Here is a 19348-nt window from a genome sequence, read left to right as displayed (position 1 = left end):
AGGACAACTATCTCTGCAGCACTCCCACAATCAAGCCTTTATGGTAGAGTGGCCAGACAGAAGCCACTCCTCAGTAAAAGGCACATGACAGCCCGCTTGGAGTTTGCTAAAAGGCACCTACTGTAAAAGACTCTCAGACAAAGGGAAACAAGATTTTCTCTTTTACTGATTGACAAGCGTCACATCTGGAGGAAACCTTGCACCATCTCTACTGGGAAGCATGGTGGTGGCAGCATCATGCTTTTTGGGTGTTTTTCAGTGGCAGAGACTGGTAGACTAGTCAGGACAGGGTAAAAGATGAATGGAGCAAAGTACAGAGAGATCCTTGATGAAAATATGCTCCTGAGCGCTCAGGACCTCAGACTGGGGCGAAGGTTCAACTTCCAACAGGACAACCCAATTGACTTTATGTCAGTCTTTTTATTATAAAATGTGTCACATGTAAATCACACTTTGAAGACATTGTCTAGCATAACATAAAGTACCATATTTTCTGTTACAACATAAGCTACCTGTATTTTGTGAAACACAAAAATGACTATTTAGAATGTGTGTGTGTGTGTGTGTGTGTATGTGTGTGTGTGTGTGTGTGTGTGTCATCTAAATATGCCTAAGTGCACTCTGCAGTCATTGTGAGAAACAGTTCCCGAAACAGTCCAAGCAGTGAGTTGCCAAATAAATAACCAGGTGCTGGAGCTGCGACAGGATCCGACTGTGGTTTACAGGGATCCTTCATCCCACCTGCCCAAGCATAATCTTCCAGACAACATTGCCACAGAGGAGAGACCTGAGAAAGAGGACCTGGTTAGATCAGAAGACATCACTCCAGGATTTGTTCTTTATATGCAACCAAATGTCTTCCCCTTTCTTTGTTGAGGGGGCACAAACAATACTTGAATGTTTTGTATTACATTTTTTTTGTGACTAAAAATATACTGAACAAAAATATAAATGCAACATGTAAAGCGTTGGTCCCATGTTTCAAGTTCCCAGAAATTTTCCACAGACACAAAAAGCTTTTTTCTCTCAAATTGTGTGCACAAATTTGTTTACATCCCTGTTAGTGAGCATTTCTCCTTTACCAAGATAATCCATCCATCTGACAGGTGTGGCATATCAAGAAGCTGATTAAACAGCCTGGTCATTACAATAAAAGGTCACTCAAAAATGTGAAGTTGCGTCACAGCACAATGCCATAGAGGTCTCAAGTTTTGAAGAAAAGTGTGATTGGCATGCTGACTGAAGGAATGTCTACCAGAGCTGTTGCCAGATAATAGAAAGTTAATTTCTCTACCATAAGCCGCCTCCAATGTCATTTAAGAGAATTTGGCAGTATACCCTACCGGCCTCACAACCGCAGACCACGTGTAACAACGCTAGCCCAGGACCTCCACATCTGGCTTCTTCACCTACGGTATCGTCTTAGACCAGCCACCCGGACAGCTGAGGAAACTGTGGGTTTGCACACTGTACAACAATGTGTTCCAGTTTCCGCCAATATCCAGAAACTTTGCATAGCCATTGAAGAGGAGTGGGATAACATTCCACAGGCCACAATCAACAGCCTGATCAACTCTATGAGAAGGATATGTGTCTTGCTGCATGTGGAAAATGGTGGTCACACCAGATACTGACTGGTTTTCTGATCCACACCCCATCTTTTTTTAAGGTGCCTGTGACCAACAGATGCATATCTGTATTCCCAGTCATGTGAAATCCATAGATTAGGGCCTAATGAATTTATATCAATTGACTGATTCCTTAAAGGAACCTTTAAAGGAACTGCAAATCAGTAAAATCTTTGAAATTGTTGCATGTTGCGTTTATATTTCTGTTCAATGTATATTATAAAAATGACAATACAATTCATGTTTTATTGGTCCATTTACATGGATATTCTTTATTTTTGCAGTCACATTCCTAACATGATACACAACAGACAAATCACAGTCTGGGAGCAGCGAATACCTATCACTTTGACTATTCACAAGTCCTGGGAGTCTTCCACTTCCTGAAAACCAGTGTAGACCCCATAATGCGATTGATATTTGGCTCAGATGGCATTTACCACGCAGGCTGGGAAAGGGATCTGGACTCCTGGATCTAATGTCTCACCGTGGAGGACCCACTCCAAAATAATGTGGTAGGAGACTAGTCTCAACTGTCTGGAATGACAATAGACCAAAGGGCATTGTGGATTTGAGAATCTGGAGCAGAAGTCATGTACTCATAACATATCATTTTTTGGACAATATATGGAAACAAGTTTTCATTTTCTGTTCTTAGATTTGGCTGTTATTTCAAGTTCAATGTGTAGGCCTATATTTAAACCCACAACAGTCAGGCTCAGAGGTTTATGATGATCATTCAGTAGTGGGGCGGTGTTGCAATCTACTGCAGAGATAGCCTGCAGAGTTCTGTCCTACTATCCAAGTCTGTACCCAAACCATTTGAACTTCTATTTTTAAAAATCCACCTCTCTAAAAACAAGTCTCTCACCTGTTATAGACCACCCTCTGCCCCCAGCTGTGCTCTGGACACCATATGTGAACTGATTGCCCCCCCATCTATCGACCTAAACTGGAAGACCTAAACTGGAAGATGCTTAACATCCCAGCCATTCTACAATCTAAGCTTGATGCCCTCAATCTCACACAAATTATCAATGAACCTCCCAGGTACCACCCCAAAACCGTAAACACGGGCACCCTCATAGTTATCATCCTTACCAACTTGCCCTCTAAATACACCTATGCTGTTTTCAACCAAGATCTCAGCGATCACTGCCTCATTGCCTGCATCCGTAATGGGTCAGCCGTCAATCGACCTCCTCTCATCACTGTCAAACGCTCCCTGAAACACTTCTGCTAGCAGGCCTTTCTAATCGATCTGTCTGGGGTATCCTGGAAGGATATTGACATCATCCCGTCAGTAGAGGATGCCTGTTTTTTTTTAAATGCCTTCCTCACCATCTTAAATAAGCATGCCCCATTCAAGAAATTTAGAACCAGAAACAGATATAGCCCTTGGTTCTCTCCAGACCTGACTTCCCTTAACCAACACAAAAACATCCTATGTTGTTCTGCATTAGCATCGAACAGCCCCCGTGATATGCAACTTTTCAGGGAAGCTAGAAACCAATATACACAGGCAGTTAGAAAAGCCAAGGCTAGCTTTTTTTTTTTTTTTTTTGTGAATTTTACCCCTTTTTCTCCCCAATTTCGTGGTATCCAATTGTTTAGTAGCTACTATCTTGTCTCATCGCTACAACTCCCGTATGGGCTCGGGAGAGACGAAGGTTGAAACTCATGCGTCCTCCGATACACAACCCAACCAAGCCGCACTGCTTCTAACACAGCACCATCCAACCTGGAAGCCAACCGCACCAATGTGTCGGAGGAAACACCGTGCACCTGGCAACCTTGGTTAGCGCGCATCTGAGATTCCCAAAGATTGGAAAGCAGCTGTGGTCATCCTCCTCTTCAAAGGGGGGGACAGTCTTGACCCAAACTGCTACAGACCTATATCTATCCTAACCTGCCTTTCTAAGGTCTTCGAAAGCCAAGTCAACAAACAGATTACCGACCATTTCGAATCCCACCATACCTTCTCCGATATGCAATCTGGTTTCAGTGCTGGTGATGGGTGCACCTCAGCAACGCTCAAAGTCCTAAATGATATCTTAACCGCCATCGATAAGAAACAATACTGTGCAGCCGTATTCATTGATCTGGCCAAGGCTTTCGACTCTGTCAATCATCACATCCTCATCGGCAGACTCGATAGCCTTGGTTTCTCAAATGATTGCCTCACCTGGTTCAACAACTACTTCTCTGATAGAGTTCAGTGTGTCAAATCGGAGGGCCTGTTGTCCGGGCTTCTGGCAGTCTCTATGGGGGTGCCTCAGGGTTCAAATCTTGGACCTTCTCTGTATACATCAATGATGTCGCTCTTGCTGCTGGTGAGTCTCTGATCCACCGCTACGCAGACGACACCATTCTGTATACTTCTGGCCTTCTTTGGACACTGTGTTAACAACCCTCCAGACGAGCTTCAATGCCATACAACTCTCCTTCCGTGGCCTCCAATTGCTCTTAAATACATGTAAAACTAAATGCATGCTCTTCAACCGATCGCTGCCTGCACCTGCCCGCCCGTCCAACATCACTACTCTGGACGGTTCTGACTTATATGTGGACAACTACAAATACCTAGGTGTCTGGTTAGACTGTAAACTCTCCTTCCAGACTCACATCAAACATCTCCAATCCAAAAATCAATCTAGAATCGGCATCCTATTTCGCAAAAAAGCGTCCTTCACTCATGCTGTATAACATACCCTTGTAAAACTGACCATCCTACCAATCCTCGACTTCGGCGATGTCATTTACAAAATAGCCTCCAATACTGGTCACCCCCAAAACCAATTCTTCCTTTGGCCGCCTCTCCTTCCAGTTCTCTGCTGCCAATGACTGGAACGAACTACAAAAACAATGGAAACACTTATCTCCCTCACTAGCTTTAAGCACCAGCTGTCAGAGCAGCTCACAGATTACTGCATCTGTACATAGCCCATCTATAATTTAGCCCAAGCAACTACCTCTCCCCCTACTGTATTTATTTATTTTGCTCCTTTGCACCTGATTATTTCTATTTCTACTTTGCATATTCTTCCACTGCAAATCTAACATTCCAGTGTTTTACTTGCTATATTGTATTTACTTCGCCAAAGGCCTTTTTTTTGCCTTTACCTCCCTTATCTCACCTCATTTGCTCACGTTGTATATAGACTTATTTTTCTACTGTATTATTGACTGTATGTTTGTTTTACTCCATGTGTAACTCTGTGTTGTTGTATGTGTCGAACTGCTTTGCTTTATCTCGGCCAGGTCGCAATTGTAAATGAGAACTTGTTCTCAACTTGCCTACCTGGTTTTAAATAAAGGTGAAATAAAAAAAATTAAGTTTAGCTACTTACTCATTGGATATCTGTCATTTTGGTCCGTCTGGAGTGGGGTTGCCAATTTATATTTGGGATATGGAAGAAGAAGAAAAAAATCCAGGACACCAGAGTTGTTCTGGGCAGAAAAATCCCTGTTGTTGCGAAAGCAAGCAAACTGTTTCTCAACATTAATAATCACATTCTTCGTGAGTCTGCATTGGAGCACAATTACACTACCGATCTGCGTTCATCTTGGGGGTAGGCTGGGGCTGTGGTCCTGCTGCTTCTCCCGCCTCGGTGAGTAGAGTGGTGGCGGCCATCTGAAACTCAGGTTTGCCTCAATTCCTTGTCAGAATACTCAGGCTCCAATAAATACGGTTCGATGCCACCATTAGCACCCCTCTAGTAGTTTTCTTCATCACTCGCAAATATTTCATCGTCAGACATGCTTCAGGTTGTTGTTTACTTTCGTATAACTAATCTGTAATGGTAGGCTACTGTCCCCTGAAAAAGCTTGCATCTGTGATTGTGAATAATCAAATCAAACTTTATCTGCCATATGCGCCGCATACAACAAGTGTAGACTTTACCGTGAAATGCTTACTTACAAGCCCTTAACCAACAGTGCAGTTCATGAAGAAGAAAATATTTACTAAGTAGGCTAAAATAAAAAGTCATAATAAAAAATAACACAATAAGAGTAACAATAATGAGGCTATATACAGGGGGCACCGGTACCGAGTCAGTGTGCAGGGGTACAGGCTAGTTGAGGTCATCCGTACATGTAGGTGGGGGCTAAGTGACTATGCATAGGTAACAAACAAACAGCGAGTAGCATCAGTGTACAAGAGGGGGTCCATGTAAATTGTCCGGTGGCAATTTTTATGAATTGTTCAGCAGTCTAATGGCTTGGGGGTAGGAGCTGTTGAGGAGCCTTTTGGTCTTAGACATGGTGCTCAGGTACCGCTTGCTGTGCAGTAGCAGAGAAAACAGTCATTATGACTGGATGACTGGATTCTCTCTTTTATGGCCTTTCCTCTGACACCGCCTATTATATAGGTCCTGAAGCTTGGTGATGTACTGGGCCGTTCGCACTACCTTCTGTAGCGCCTTATGGTCAGAGGCCGAGCAGTTGCCATACCAGGTGGTGATGACTTGAAACTCTCGACCCACTCCACTACAGCCCCGTCAATGTTAATGGGGGCCTGTTCGGCCCTCCTTTTCCTGTTGTCCACAATCAGCTCCTTTGTCTTGCTCACATTGAGGGCGAGGTTGTCGTCCTGGCACCACACTGCCAACTCTCTGACCTCCTCCCTATAGGCCGTCTCATCGTTGTCGGTGATCAGGCCAACCACTGTTGTGTCTTCAGCAAACTTAATGAAGGTGTTCGCGTCATGTTTGGCCATGCAGTCATGGGTGAACAGGGAATACAGGTGGGGACTAAGTACACACCCCTGTGGGGCCCCAGTGTTAAGGATCAGCGTGGCAGACGTGTTGTTGCCTACCCTCACCACATGAGGGCGGCCCGTCAGGAAGTCCAGGATCCAGTTGCAGATGGAGGTGTTTAGTCTCAGAGTCATTAGCTTTGTGATGTGCTTTGTGGGCACTATGGTGTTGAACACTGAGCTGTAGTCAATGAACAGCATTCTCACATAGGTGTTCCTTTTGTCCAGGTGAGAAAGGGCAGTGTGGAGCGCAATTGAGATTGCGTCATCTGTGGATCTGTTGGGGCGGTTTGCGAAGTGGGTCTAGGGTAGTCCGGGAGGATGCTGTTGATGTGAGCCATGACTAGCCTTTAAAGCACTTCATGGCTTCCGACGTGAGTGCCACGGGGCTGTAATCATTTAGGCTGGTAACCTTCGCTTCCTTGGGCACAGGGACTATGGTGGTCTGCTTGAAACATGTAGGTACTACAGACTCGGTCAGGGAGAGGTTGAAACTGTCAGTGAAGACACTTGGCAGTTGGTCCGCGCATGCTTTGAGTACACGTAATTGTAATCTGTCTGGTCCAGTGGCTTTGTGGATGTTGACCTGTTTAAAGGTTTTGTTCACATCGGCTACCGAGAGCGTTATCACACAGTCATCCAGAACAGCTGGTGCTCTCGTGCATGCTTCAGTGTTGCTTGCGTAACTGGGCAGCTCGCGTCTGGGTTTCCCTTTGTAGTCTGTAATAGTTTTCAAGCCCTGCCACATCTGAGCGTCAGAGCCGGTGTAGTAGGATTCAATCTTAATCCTATATTGGCACTTTGCTTGTTTGATGGTTCATCTGAGGGCATAGCGGGATGTGGGGGAAAGCTTTGTATGTATGCATCTCTGTATGTGGAGTAAAGGTGGTCTAGGATTTTTTTTCCCTGGTTGCATGTGGCATGCCGGTAGAAATTTGGTAAAACTGATTTAAGTTTGACTGCATTAAAGTCCCCGGCCGCTAGGAGCGCCACTTCTGGGTGAGCATTTTCTTCTTTGCTTATGGCCTTATAGAGTTTGTTGAGAGCGGTCTTAGTGCCAGCTTCGCTATGTGGTGGTAAATAGACAGCTATGAATAATACAGATGAGAACTCTCTTGGTAAATAGTGTGGTTGACAGCTTATCATACAGTACTCTACTTCAGGTGAGCAACACCTCGAGATTTCTTTAATATTAGACATTGCACACCAACTGTTATTGACAAAAAGACACACACCCCCACCCCTCGTGGGGGCTTCCAGATGTAGCATGTCTGTTTTGCTGGTGCATGGAAAATCCCTCCAGCTCTATATTGTCCGTTTCTTAGTTCAGCCACGTCTCTGTGAAACATAAGATGTTACAGTTTTTAATGCTCCGTTGGTAGGATAATCTTAACAGTAGGTCATCAATTCTATTTTCCAACGATTGCATGTTAGCAAGGAGAATGGAAGGCATTAGGAGTTTCTTCCAGATTCTCAGAACGATCCCTGATCTGCAAACCCCTTTTCCGGACTGGATCTGGGCCTGTTCCATTAAAAGCAGAATATCCTTCTCATCGGACTCGTTAAAAGAAAAAGTTTCTTCCAGTCCCCGGTGAGTAATCGCTTTTCTGATGTCCAGATTGTTATTTTCGGTCATAAGACGGTAGCAGAAACATTATATACACAATAGGTTAAAAAAAAATAAGTTAGCAGTTTACTACCTATTACCTGATCATAATCCAAAAAACATCTGTTGCAAGGACAAGAAGAATGTTTGTATTGCTAATATTTTTGTTGTTGTCAACCTCACGAACCAGAGCCAATAGTAATAAAAGAAGTCCAACTCAGTTGTGTTAGTGTTCTTTCTCATGGATTTTCATTCATTCATTATTAGTTGTATGACATTATTTGACATTTGATAAGACTAATTGACAGTTGGCGCTATTTCCAGGTGGAAATGGGACATGTATAACTAATTCAAGAGTCCACAAGAGAGAGTGGAGCTTGTGCAAGTCATCACACGCAACTTCATATGACTTCAGGAGAACTTCGTGGACATAGCAGCACTCCAACAAGATCACAACAAGTATGCTCTCACACAGACACACCATCAAGCTCTAACAGTCTCACTGCAGAATTAGATGTTCATCCAAGTTCTACAACGTCAAATTTCAACAACAAAAGTTGTTGCTCCTGCTGTATCTTTCCATTTCGCCAAACATCAAATTGTGAAGTTTATGGTTAAGTTTAGACACTCATTCTGAAGGGTTAAGGTAAGGGTTGAGGTTCGGGATAGGCATAAAACATTACATTTAGGCACTCATTCCAAATGTTTATGGTAAGGGTCAAGGTTTGGGATAGGGTTCAAATAGAAAATACAAAAGCAGTTTCCATGACTAGGACCAAACATGCAACTTTCTGATCCAGAGTCATGGAATTACACCCATCCACAACACCCTAGCAAAACCCAGGGCTACTTGATGGAAATAGCACTCAATGTTGCCCCTAGTGGCTAGTTTTGAATGCATTTCCTAACATCCTCAGGACATGGATAGACATCCAATTTCGATGTGAATCTTGAACTACCTGGCTGCACACACACACACACGCTACACACTGTCACGCTGCATACTTTCTGTCAACTTCCTCTGTGTGTGTCTGAAGCTGTCCAATTAGGCTGATGGGTCCATACAAGCAAAAGCGTGTATGCCCTCCCACCTGCAGTACAGTATCTGTCTCATGTCTCAGGTAGTCCATGAAAGTCTGCAAGATAGAATGCAATAATTAAGTGAAAATGCCAGAGAAGCCACTGTTTGAGGATATATTGGCACAGGTGTTGCTAGTACAGTGGGGCAAAAAAGTATTTAGTCAGCCACCAATTGTGCAAGTACTCCCACTTAAAATGATGAGAGAGGCCTGTAATTTTCATCATAGGTACACTTCAACTATGACAGACAAAATGAGAAAAAAAAATCCAGAAAATCACATTGTAGGATTTTTAATGAATTTATTTGCAAATTATGGTGGAAAATAAGAATTTGGTCAATAACAAAAGTTTATCTCAATACTTTGTTATATACCCTTTGTTGGCAATGACAGAGGTCAAACGTTTTCTGTAAGTCTTCACAAGGTTTTCACACACTGTTGCTGGTATTTTGGCCCATTCCTCCATGCAGATCTCCTCTAGAGCAGTGATGTTCACTTTCAACTGACTTTCAACTCCCTCCAAAAAATGTCTATGGGGTTGAGATCTGGAGACTGGCTAGGCCACTCCAGGACCTTGAAATGCTTCTTACGAAGCCACTCCTTCGTTGCCCGGGCGGTGTGTTTGGGATCATTGTCATGCTGAAAGACCCTGCCACGTTTCATTTTCAATGCCCTTGCTGATAGAAGGAGGTTTTCACTCAAAATCTCACAATACATGGCCCCATTCATTCTTTCCTTTACACGGATCAGTCGTCCTGGTCCCTTTGCAGAAAAACAGCCCCAAAGCATGATGTTTCCACCCCCATGCTTCACAGTAGGTATGGTGTTCTTTGGATGCAACTCAGCATTCTTTGTCCTCCAAACACCACGAGTTGAGTTTTTACCAAAAAAGTATATTTTGGTTTCATCTGACCATATGACATTCTCCCAATCTTCTTCTGGATCATCCAAATGCTCTCTAGCAAACTTCAGACGGGCCTGGACATGTACTGGCTTAAGCAGGGGGACACGTCTGGCACTGCAGGATTTGAGTCCCTGGCGGCGTAGTGTGTTACTGATGGTAGGCTTTGTTACTTTGGTCCCAGCTCTCTGCAGGTCATTCACTAGGTCCCCCCATGTGGTTCTGGGATTTTTGCTCACCGTTCTTGTGATAATTTTGACCCCACGGGGTGAGATCTTGCGTGGAGCCCCAGATTGAGGGAGATTATCAGTGGTCTTGTATGTCTTCCATTTCCTAATAATTGCTCCCACAAGTTGATTTCTTCAAACCAAGCTGCTTACCTATTGCAGATTCAGTCTTCCCAGCCTGGTGCAGGTCTACAATTTTGTTTCTGGTGTCCTTTGACAGCTCTTTGGTCTTGGCCATAGTGGAGTTTGGAGTGTGACTGTTTGAGGTTGTGGACAGGTGTCTTTTATACTGATAAGTTCAAACAGGTGCCATTAATACAGGTAAAGAGTGGAGGACAGAGGAGCCTCTTAAAGAAGAAGTTACAGGTCTGTGAGAGCCAGAAATCTTGCTTGTTTGTAGGTTACCAAATACTTATTTTCCACCAAAATTTGCAAATAAAATCATTAAAAATCCTACAATGTGATTTTCTGGATTTCTTTTCCTAATTTTGTCTGTTATAGTTGAAGTGTACCTATGATGGAAATTACAGGCCTCTCATCTTTTTAAGTGGGAGAACTTGCACAATTGGTGGCTGACTAAATACTGTTTTGCCCCAATGTATGGCAAGAAAAAGTATGAACCCTTTGGAATTACCTGGATTCCTGCATAAATTGGTCATAACATTTGATCTGATCTTCGTCTAAGTCACAACAATAGACAAACACAGTGTGCTTAAACTAATAACACACAAATTATTGTAATTGTCTTGTCTATATTTAATACATCATTTAAACTTTCACAGTGTAGGTTGGAAAAAGTATGTGAACCCCTAGGCTAATGACTTCTCCAAAAACTAATTGGAGTCAGGAGTCAGCTAACCTTGAGTCCAATCAATGAGACGAGATTGGAGATGTTGGTTAGAGCTGCCCTGCCCTATAAAAAAAAACTCACGCAATTTGAATTCAAGGAGAAGCATTGCCTGATGTGAACCATGCCTTGAAGAAAAGAGATCAAAAGATTTAAGATGAACAATTGTTGACTTGCATAAAGCAGGAAATGGTTACAACAGGGCAGGAAATGGTTACAACAGGGCAGGAAATGGTTACAACAGTATCTCTAAAAGCTTTGATGTTCATCCGTCCGCGGTAAGACAAATTGTCTATAAATGGAGAAAGTTCAGCACTGTTGCTACCCGCCTTAGTAGTGGTCGATGACTGCAAGAGCACAGTGCAGAATGCTCAATGAGGTTATTAAGAAGAATCCTAGATTGTCAGCTAAAGACTTACATAAATCTCCGGGACATGCTAACATCTCTGTTGACAAGTCTACGATACATAAAACACTAAACAAGAATGGTGTTCATGGGACGACAACACGGAAGAAGCCATTGCTGTCCAAAAATAACTTTGCTGCATATCTGAGGTTCGCAAAAGAGCACCTGGATGTTCCACAGCGCTACAGGTAAAATATTCTGTGGACAGATGAAACTACAGTTGAGTTGTTTGGAAGGAACACACAACACTATGTGTGGGGAAGAAAAGGCACAGAACACCAACATCAAAACCTCATCCCCACTGTAAAGTATGGTGGAGGGAGCATCATGGTTTGGTGCTGCTTTGCTGCCTCAGGGCCTGGACAGCTTGCTGTCATCGATGGGGAAATGAATTCACAAGTTTATCAAGACATTTTGCAGGAGAATGTAAGGCTATCTGTCCGCCAGTTGAAGCCCAACAGGACAACGACAAAAAACACATTAGTAAATCAACAACAGTATGGCTTCAACAGAATAAAATACGCCTTCTGGAGTGGCCCAGTCAGAGTCCTGACCTCAACCCGATTTGAGATGCTGTGGCATGACCTCAAAAGAGAGGTTCACACCAGACATTCCAAGAAGGTTGCTGAACTGATACAGTTTTGTAAAGAGAAATGATCCAAAATTACTCCTGACCGTTGTTCAGGTCTAATCTGCAACTACAGAAAATGTTTGGTTGAGGTTACTTCTGCAAAAAGGAGGGTCAACCAGTTATTAAATCCAAGGGTTCACATACTTTTCCCACCCTGCACTGCGAATGTTTATACAGTCTGTTCAATAAAGACATGAAAACGTATAATTGTTTGTGTGTTATTAGTTCAATCAGACTGTGTTTGTCTATTGTTGTGACTTAGATGATCAGATCATATTTTATGACAAATCTATGCAGAAATCCAGGTCATTCCAAAGGGTTCACATACTTTTTCTTGACACTCTATATGCCAATGTACCTCAAAACAACGGCTTCGAGGGCATTATCACTTTTATGCAAAGGGTTACCAACATATTCAAATAATGATAGATTTATTTTCATAAAAAAGGTATTTTGGTGAACTTATTGATATTATTTAATCCTTCCATGAGATATAGTCTAGACACAAATCTAAGGTTGCTACCCAAGCCAGCTGATCTTTCATTCTATCGTTTCGGTTGCCAGAGATGCGACCCATTTGTTAAGTCTTTTGTTCTGTATCTATGGACGCAACCCCGTCGTTACTTCTAAATGTTCCATTGTAATACTGGCTGGCAACGTTCTTATCCCTTGTTTTGCTAGCTAGCCAACTACGGCTAACTTACGGTCACGTCGAAAGGGCAGCCAGAATAACAGAAAAGTAGCTGCATTTGTTTAAGCTGTTTTCTAGTGACATTCATTTGGATACAGTGGATTGCTCAGTGAGATGGAACAGAATAAATATGCATTTCAAAGTCATAGCTTTAGCCGGTGGTAACTTGTGGAATAGACACTGGCTGGAATGCGTTTTTAACCAATCAGCATCCAGGATTAGACCCACCTGTTGTATAATTGACTAATATTTGCCACATTCTAATCATTCTCATGTCACAATATATCACTACAGTCTGTGCCATGGTATTGAAACATTTCTGGTAGGTCTCAGGGAATGTAAAAGAGTTAGGATGGGAGACTTTTAACATGGTATTGAGTGAAGTAGCAGCAAATATATCAAATGAGCAACTAATAAGTATGGAGAGCCTCCCAAGTTGATGAAATTACCTTATATCGTTCAGCCTAATAAGGCGATTTACTTAATTTTGTAGCTCATCATCAGAAGCACGCTTTTTGTAAGTACACTACTGCACATGACCAAACGTATATGGACACATACTCATGGAACATCTCATTCCAAAATCATGGGCATTAATATGAAGTTGGTCCCGCTTTTGCTTTTATAAACAGCCTCCACTCTTCAGGGATGGCTTTCCACTAGATGTTGGAACATTGCTGCGGTGACTTAATTCCATTCAGCCACAAGAACATTAGTGAGGTTGGACACAGATTGTGGGAGATTAGGCCAGGCTCGCAGTCTGCGTTACAATTTCTCCCAAAGGTGTTCAATGGAGTTGAGGCCAGGGCTCTGTGCAGGCCAGTCAAGTTCTTCCACACTAATCTCGACAAACCATTTCTGTATGGACCTCGCTTTGCTGAAACAGGAAAGGGCCTTCCCCAAACTGTTGCCACAAAGTTGGATGCACAGAGTTGTCTGGAATGTATGCTTTAGCGTCAAGATTTCCTTTCACTGAAACTAAAGGGCCATGAAAACCATGAACAGCCCCAGACCATTATTCCTCCTTCGCCAAACTTTACAGTTGGCACTATCTATTCGGGCAGGTAGTGTTTTCCTGGCACAGCCAAATCCAGATTCATCCGTTGTACTGCCAGATGGTGAAGCGTGATTCATCACTCCATAGAACACGTTCCACTGCTCAGGAGTCCAATGGTGGCTAATTTTACACCACTCCAGCCAACGCTTGGCATTGCACATGGTTATTTTAGGCTTGTGTGGAATTTCATGAATCTCCCGACTAACAGTTCTTGTGCTGACATTGCTTCCAGAGGCAGTTTTGAACTCAGTAGTGAGTGTTGCAACCGAGAATTCATTCTGTGAGTTTGTGTGGTCTACCACTCCTCAGCTGAGCCGTTGTTGCTCCTAGACATATCCACATCACAATAACAGCATTTACAGTTGACCGGGCAGCTCTAGCAGGGCAGAAATTTGACAAACTGACTTGTTGGAAATTTTATACACCTGTCAGCAACAGGTATGGCTAAAATAGCTGAATCAACTAATTTGAAGGGTCCACATACTTTTGTATATATTGTGTATATAGTTGGGAGGCCAAACTGTCCTCTCCAAGTTTAACTGGAGTTTAGCCTGAAAGGATTTGAAATATGATTGGTTGGCTATAAGCCTATGCCATTGGCCTACTGTCTCATCTTAAACTGCGCAGAATATCAGATCTCAACAACGATTGGAGAAGTGTTTAACATCACAATTAGGCTAAGGCGACCACATCCTCATGATTTCAAATACAATCATGGGATAGCACAGGTTGGAAAGCAAATGGGTCCTGCTGAAACAAAAATAGTTATCTGGCTGTAGGCTACGAAAATATTTTCCAACTTTCAAATATTCCTATTGAGTGAACAGCATTTTTTTTACAAACTAAAACGAGTGAGATAGGCTTTTGGCACGAGCTCATCGGCCATTGCCGTTGAGTGAGCTGCACATCATTGTGTGAGTCAGTGAAACTGGAAAGCTTTTTAAGGACTATAATTTCCTCCTCATATTGGTCAAGATTGTGTCTCTTCCACACACCTTGGCCTAGGCTATTGATGGATTCAAGATTGTCATTTTTTATGATCTCTCATTCTCAGTTTGTCAGTGTCAAAGTAGCCTGACATTTCAATAATTTGTGCAGTATTAAAAAATATTCTGCTGAAGTCTCCAGTCATGTAAAATTACATAGAATTGCATAAAATGTGTTTATAAAAAGGCCCAATCTTTTCCCACACCCTAGGTTACAAAAATAATTCAGCAAGCGCCTCTATTCTACTGCTCTAGTCTAGACCACTACGCAAATGCAATGACACGCGTGCGATGCTTTATTATAAAGGTGATTTTCCGGTACCTCAGAGCTCCCCAGATTACCCCCCTTGCATGCTCATTTTCTGCTCCGGCACCTCCCAATTTACAAATTAAGCACTGAAATACACTCAAGAAAATCAATTTTATTCACCATAGTGATTCAGGAGTAACATTAAAACAGAATAATATGTTCCACCAACATTAGACAACTATACAGAAAACACTAAAATTGCTGAGATTTGTGTGTGTGTGTGTGTGTGTGGTGCTAAAATAGACCAGAAAGAGAGGTGTGTGTGACACCTTTACTAGATACAGGAAACAGCTGATGGTAATAGATACAGGAAACAGCTGATGGTAATAGATACAGGAAACAGCTGATGGTAATAGATACAGGAAACAGCTGTGTAGGAGTGTGGGAGAGAACGGGTGGGTGGATCCATAGGTTATATGTTGGGTGGGAATGAATGAGAATGGATGAGTAAGTCGATGAATGTAAGTGTGTCTGAGAGGTAGGAAGGGTGGGACGAAGACGGTTAGGTTTTAATGTGACAAAAGAGTAGGAGGTCCACGTACCCTTGGCCCAGATGTTTGTCCGACGTTGTCGACGTACCTGGAGAAGAACTCGGGCGGCACTTCTCAAGACCAACTCCAGGTATCGTCGACAAACTCCCTGCCGCAGGACCCCAGCTCCCCGCTACCGCATTGGGCAGAGGGTATGGCTTTCCACTCGGGACCTGCTCCTTCGGGTGGTGTCCCGCAAACTGTCCCCCTGTTTCATTGGTCCTTTTCCCAACTCTCGAGTCCTTAGTTCCACTGCTGTCCATCTTTTGTTACCCCGTACCCTCCGCATTCACCCTACTTTCCATGTGTCTAGGATTAAGCCTGTGTCTCACACGCCTTTGTCTGCTGTCCCTAGGCTCAATCCTCCTCCCCCTGTCATCGATGGCCATCCGGCATACACGGTGAAACGCCTCCTGAGTGTTCGACCACGGGGCAGGGTTTTCCAGTACCTGGTTGACTGGGAGAGTTATGGCCCGGAGAAGAGGTGCTGGTGGTTTTAACCTTCCGGACTTGGAATTGTATCAACTCGCCACCCAAGGCTTTTACTTGTGACATATTGTTTAAATGCACTAAAGAGGAACAATGGGTGCATATTTAAGATGAGCATGCTCATCCCCAGAACTTTTCACTTGTCTATTTTCAAAAGGATAAAGCTAAGAACATTTGACCACTTCATCGTTAAGAACACTATAACGATATGGAAGAAAGGGAACCATATTCTACAAGAACCAATATTACTCCCTAAAAACACAACCCCATGTTACAATCCTTGTATAGCTTGTCAGAATTCACCAGTAAATTGGTCCACATGGAAAACTAAAGGCATAGAAACCAAAAATACATGTTAGGCTGGCCCGTGTAGATATTTTCAAATTACATGCAACTTAAAAGTTTCACATCAAGAAATGTTGACTTGAAATCTTTTGGACATCAGAGCAGTCTTGAAGGAATCCTACGAGTCAGAAAAGGATTTTCATATCATAAGATATATAAAAACTTGCAGACAGCCTATCCAACTGACAGTGTCTTCGAAAAAAAGATTAACTATTGGAACCAAGACTTAAAAATAACTGATATTGGCACAAGATGGGGGGGGATTGTTGAAACATAACTAACGACATATCAGTTAAAGAAATATTTGAGATTTAATCCATTATTTACTAATGCATATAATTTATTACATATAAAATTCACAATTTCTTCAGCACAACGGCAGTCATGTCTTAAGTGTAAAACTAACAATGACTCAAAAATGTACAGTCGTGGCCAAATGTTTTGAGAATGACACAAATATTAATTTCCACAAAGTTTGCTGCTTCAGTGTCTTTAGATATTTTTGTCAGATGTTACTCTGGAATACTGAAGTATAATTATAAGCATTTCATAAGTGTCAAAAGCTTTTATTGACATTTACATGAAGTTGATGCAAAGTCAATATTTGCAGTGTTGACCCTTATTTTTCAAGACCCTGCAAATCGCCCTGGCATGCTGTCAATTAACTTCTGGGCCACATCCTGACTGTTGGCAGCCCATTCTTGCATAATCAATGCTTGGAGTTGAGAAATTGTGGGTTTTTGTTTGTCCACCTGCCTCTTGAGGATTGACCACAAGTTATCAATGGGATTAAGGTCTGGGGAGATTCCTGGCCATGGACCCAAAATATTGATGTTTTGTTCCCCGAGCCACTTAGTTATCACTTTTGCCCTATGGCAAGGTGCTCCATCAGGCTGGAAAAGGCATTGTTCATCACCAAACTGTTCCTGGATAGTTGGGAGAAGTTGCTCTCAGAGGATGTGTTGGTACCATTCTTTATTCATGGCTGTGTTCTTAGGCAAACTTATGAGTGAGCCCACTCCCTTGGCTGAGAAGCAGCCCCACACATGAATGGTCTCAGGATGCTTTACTGTTGGCATGACACAGGACTGATGGTAGCGCTCAACTTGTCTTCTCCGGACAAGCTTTTTTCCGGATGCCCCAAACAATCGGAAAGGGGATTTATCAGAGAAAATGATTTTACCCCAGTCCTCAGCAGTCCAATCCTTGTACCTTTTGCAGAATATCAGTCTGTCCCTGATGTTTTTCCTGGAGAGAAGTGTCTTCTTTGCTGCCCTTCTTGACACCAGGCCATCCTCCAAAAGTCTTTGCCTCACTGTGCATGCAGATGCACTCACACCTCCCTGCTGCCATTCCTGAGCAAGCTCTGTACTGGTGGTGCCCCGATCCCGCAGCTGAATTAAATTTAGGAGACGGTCCTGGCACTTGGTGGACTTTCTTGGGCACCCTGACGCCTTCTTCACACACAATTGAACCGCTCTCCTTGAAGTTCTTGATGATCCGATAAATGGTTGATTTAGGTGCAATCTTACTGGCAGGTAACCGTGGTTGACAGAGGAAAAACAATGATTCCATGCATCACCCTCCTTTTGAAGCTTTCAGTCTGTTATTCAAACTCAATCAGCATGACAGAGTGATCTCCAGCTGTCACGACTCACGACACCGAAGTTGGTCCCTCTCCTTGTTCGGGAGGCGTTCGACGGTCGACGTCACCGGCTTTCTAGTCACCACCAATCCATGTTTCATTTTCATTTTGTTTTGTCTTCATTAAACACACCTGGTTTCATTCCATAGTCAATGTTCTTTATTTAACCCTCTGGCTTCCCTTTCTGTTTTGTGAGTGATTGTCATTGTCATGTGGGTTCGTTCTTTGTGCTCTGGATATTTGTATTTTTCCTTGTTGGAACATTGCTTACATTGCTTACATTTTGAGTAAATTCAGTGATTACTCATACCTGTGTCCTACGCCTGACTCCGCTTATCCATTCACCTAATTACTGACAGAATCACTCACCATAGAATGGAGTCAGCAGGTGCAGCCAGTCAGCCCACCTCTCCCAGTGGAAGAGCGCGTTCAGCAGTGTTCAGCAGCACAGGACTATGTTACAGAGTCTCGATACAGCCGTGGATCGAGTACTGCAAACCATGGACAGATGGGAGAGAGGGGGTTTTCCGGTTAATCCATCATCACCACTTCAGCTCCCACAACAACCTCCACTGCTGGGTGCCAGGGGTTCCTACTCCAGCTGGAGCTCTACCTGGCAGCTGTTCAGCCGGCCCCTTCGGGACGCGAGAGAGTGTGCGCCCTCATCTCTTGTCTGACTGGTAAAGCCCTGGAATTGGCCAATGCCATCTGGGGAAGGAAAGGCCAGACGTTGGACAATTACGAGGATTTGGATCATCCACCTGAAGGGAGAGCGTCAGGGGAACGCTCGTACCATCTAAGACAGGGGATGAGGAGTGCTCAAGAGTTCGCGCTGGACTTTAGAACTCTGGCAGCCGGCGCGAGATGGAATGAGCGGGCCCTGATCGACCACTACAGATGTAGTTTACGCGAGGACGTTCATAGGGAGATGCCTGCAGGGACACCACCCTTAACCTTGACCAGCTGGTGGACCTATCCATCCGGGTGGATAACCTGTTGGCCTCCCGCAGACGTCCAGATCGGGGTCCGGCAGTTCCATCCCCCAGCACCTCTGATCTAACACCGATGGAGCTGGGAGGTGCTGATATGAGGGGGACCGGAGGGGGGACCATTCCCTGCACCACCTGTGGCCGCAGAGGGCACAATGCTGGTCAGTGCTGGGGAGGTTCACCAGGGGGTCGAGGTAGCAGGCGGAGCACTGGTGGATCATC

General features: G+C 43.6%; 1 protein-coding gene across 1 annotated transcript in view; it reads right to left on the bottom strand.

The window, feature by feature from the left end:
* LOC112224771 (glutamate receptor ionotropic, NMDA 2C-like) overlaps positions 1-19348 on the bottom strand; it is an 86072-nt gene that overhangs the window by 54823 nt on the left and 11901 nt on the right. The gene's annotated exons all lie outside the window — the stretch shown is intronic.

Source organism: Oncorhynchus tshawytscha, linkage group LG25 (assembly GCF_018296145.1).
Source record: "Oncorhynchus tshawytscha isolate Ot180627B linkage group LG25, Otsh_v2.0, whole genome shotgun sequence".
NCBI lineage: Eukaryota > Metazoa > Chordata > Actinopteri > Salmoniformes > Salmonidae > Oncorhynchus > Oncorhynchus tshawytscha.
Note: the sequence above shows the minus strand (reverse complement) of the source record. Positions and strands in the feature narration are given on the sequence as shown.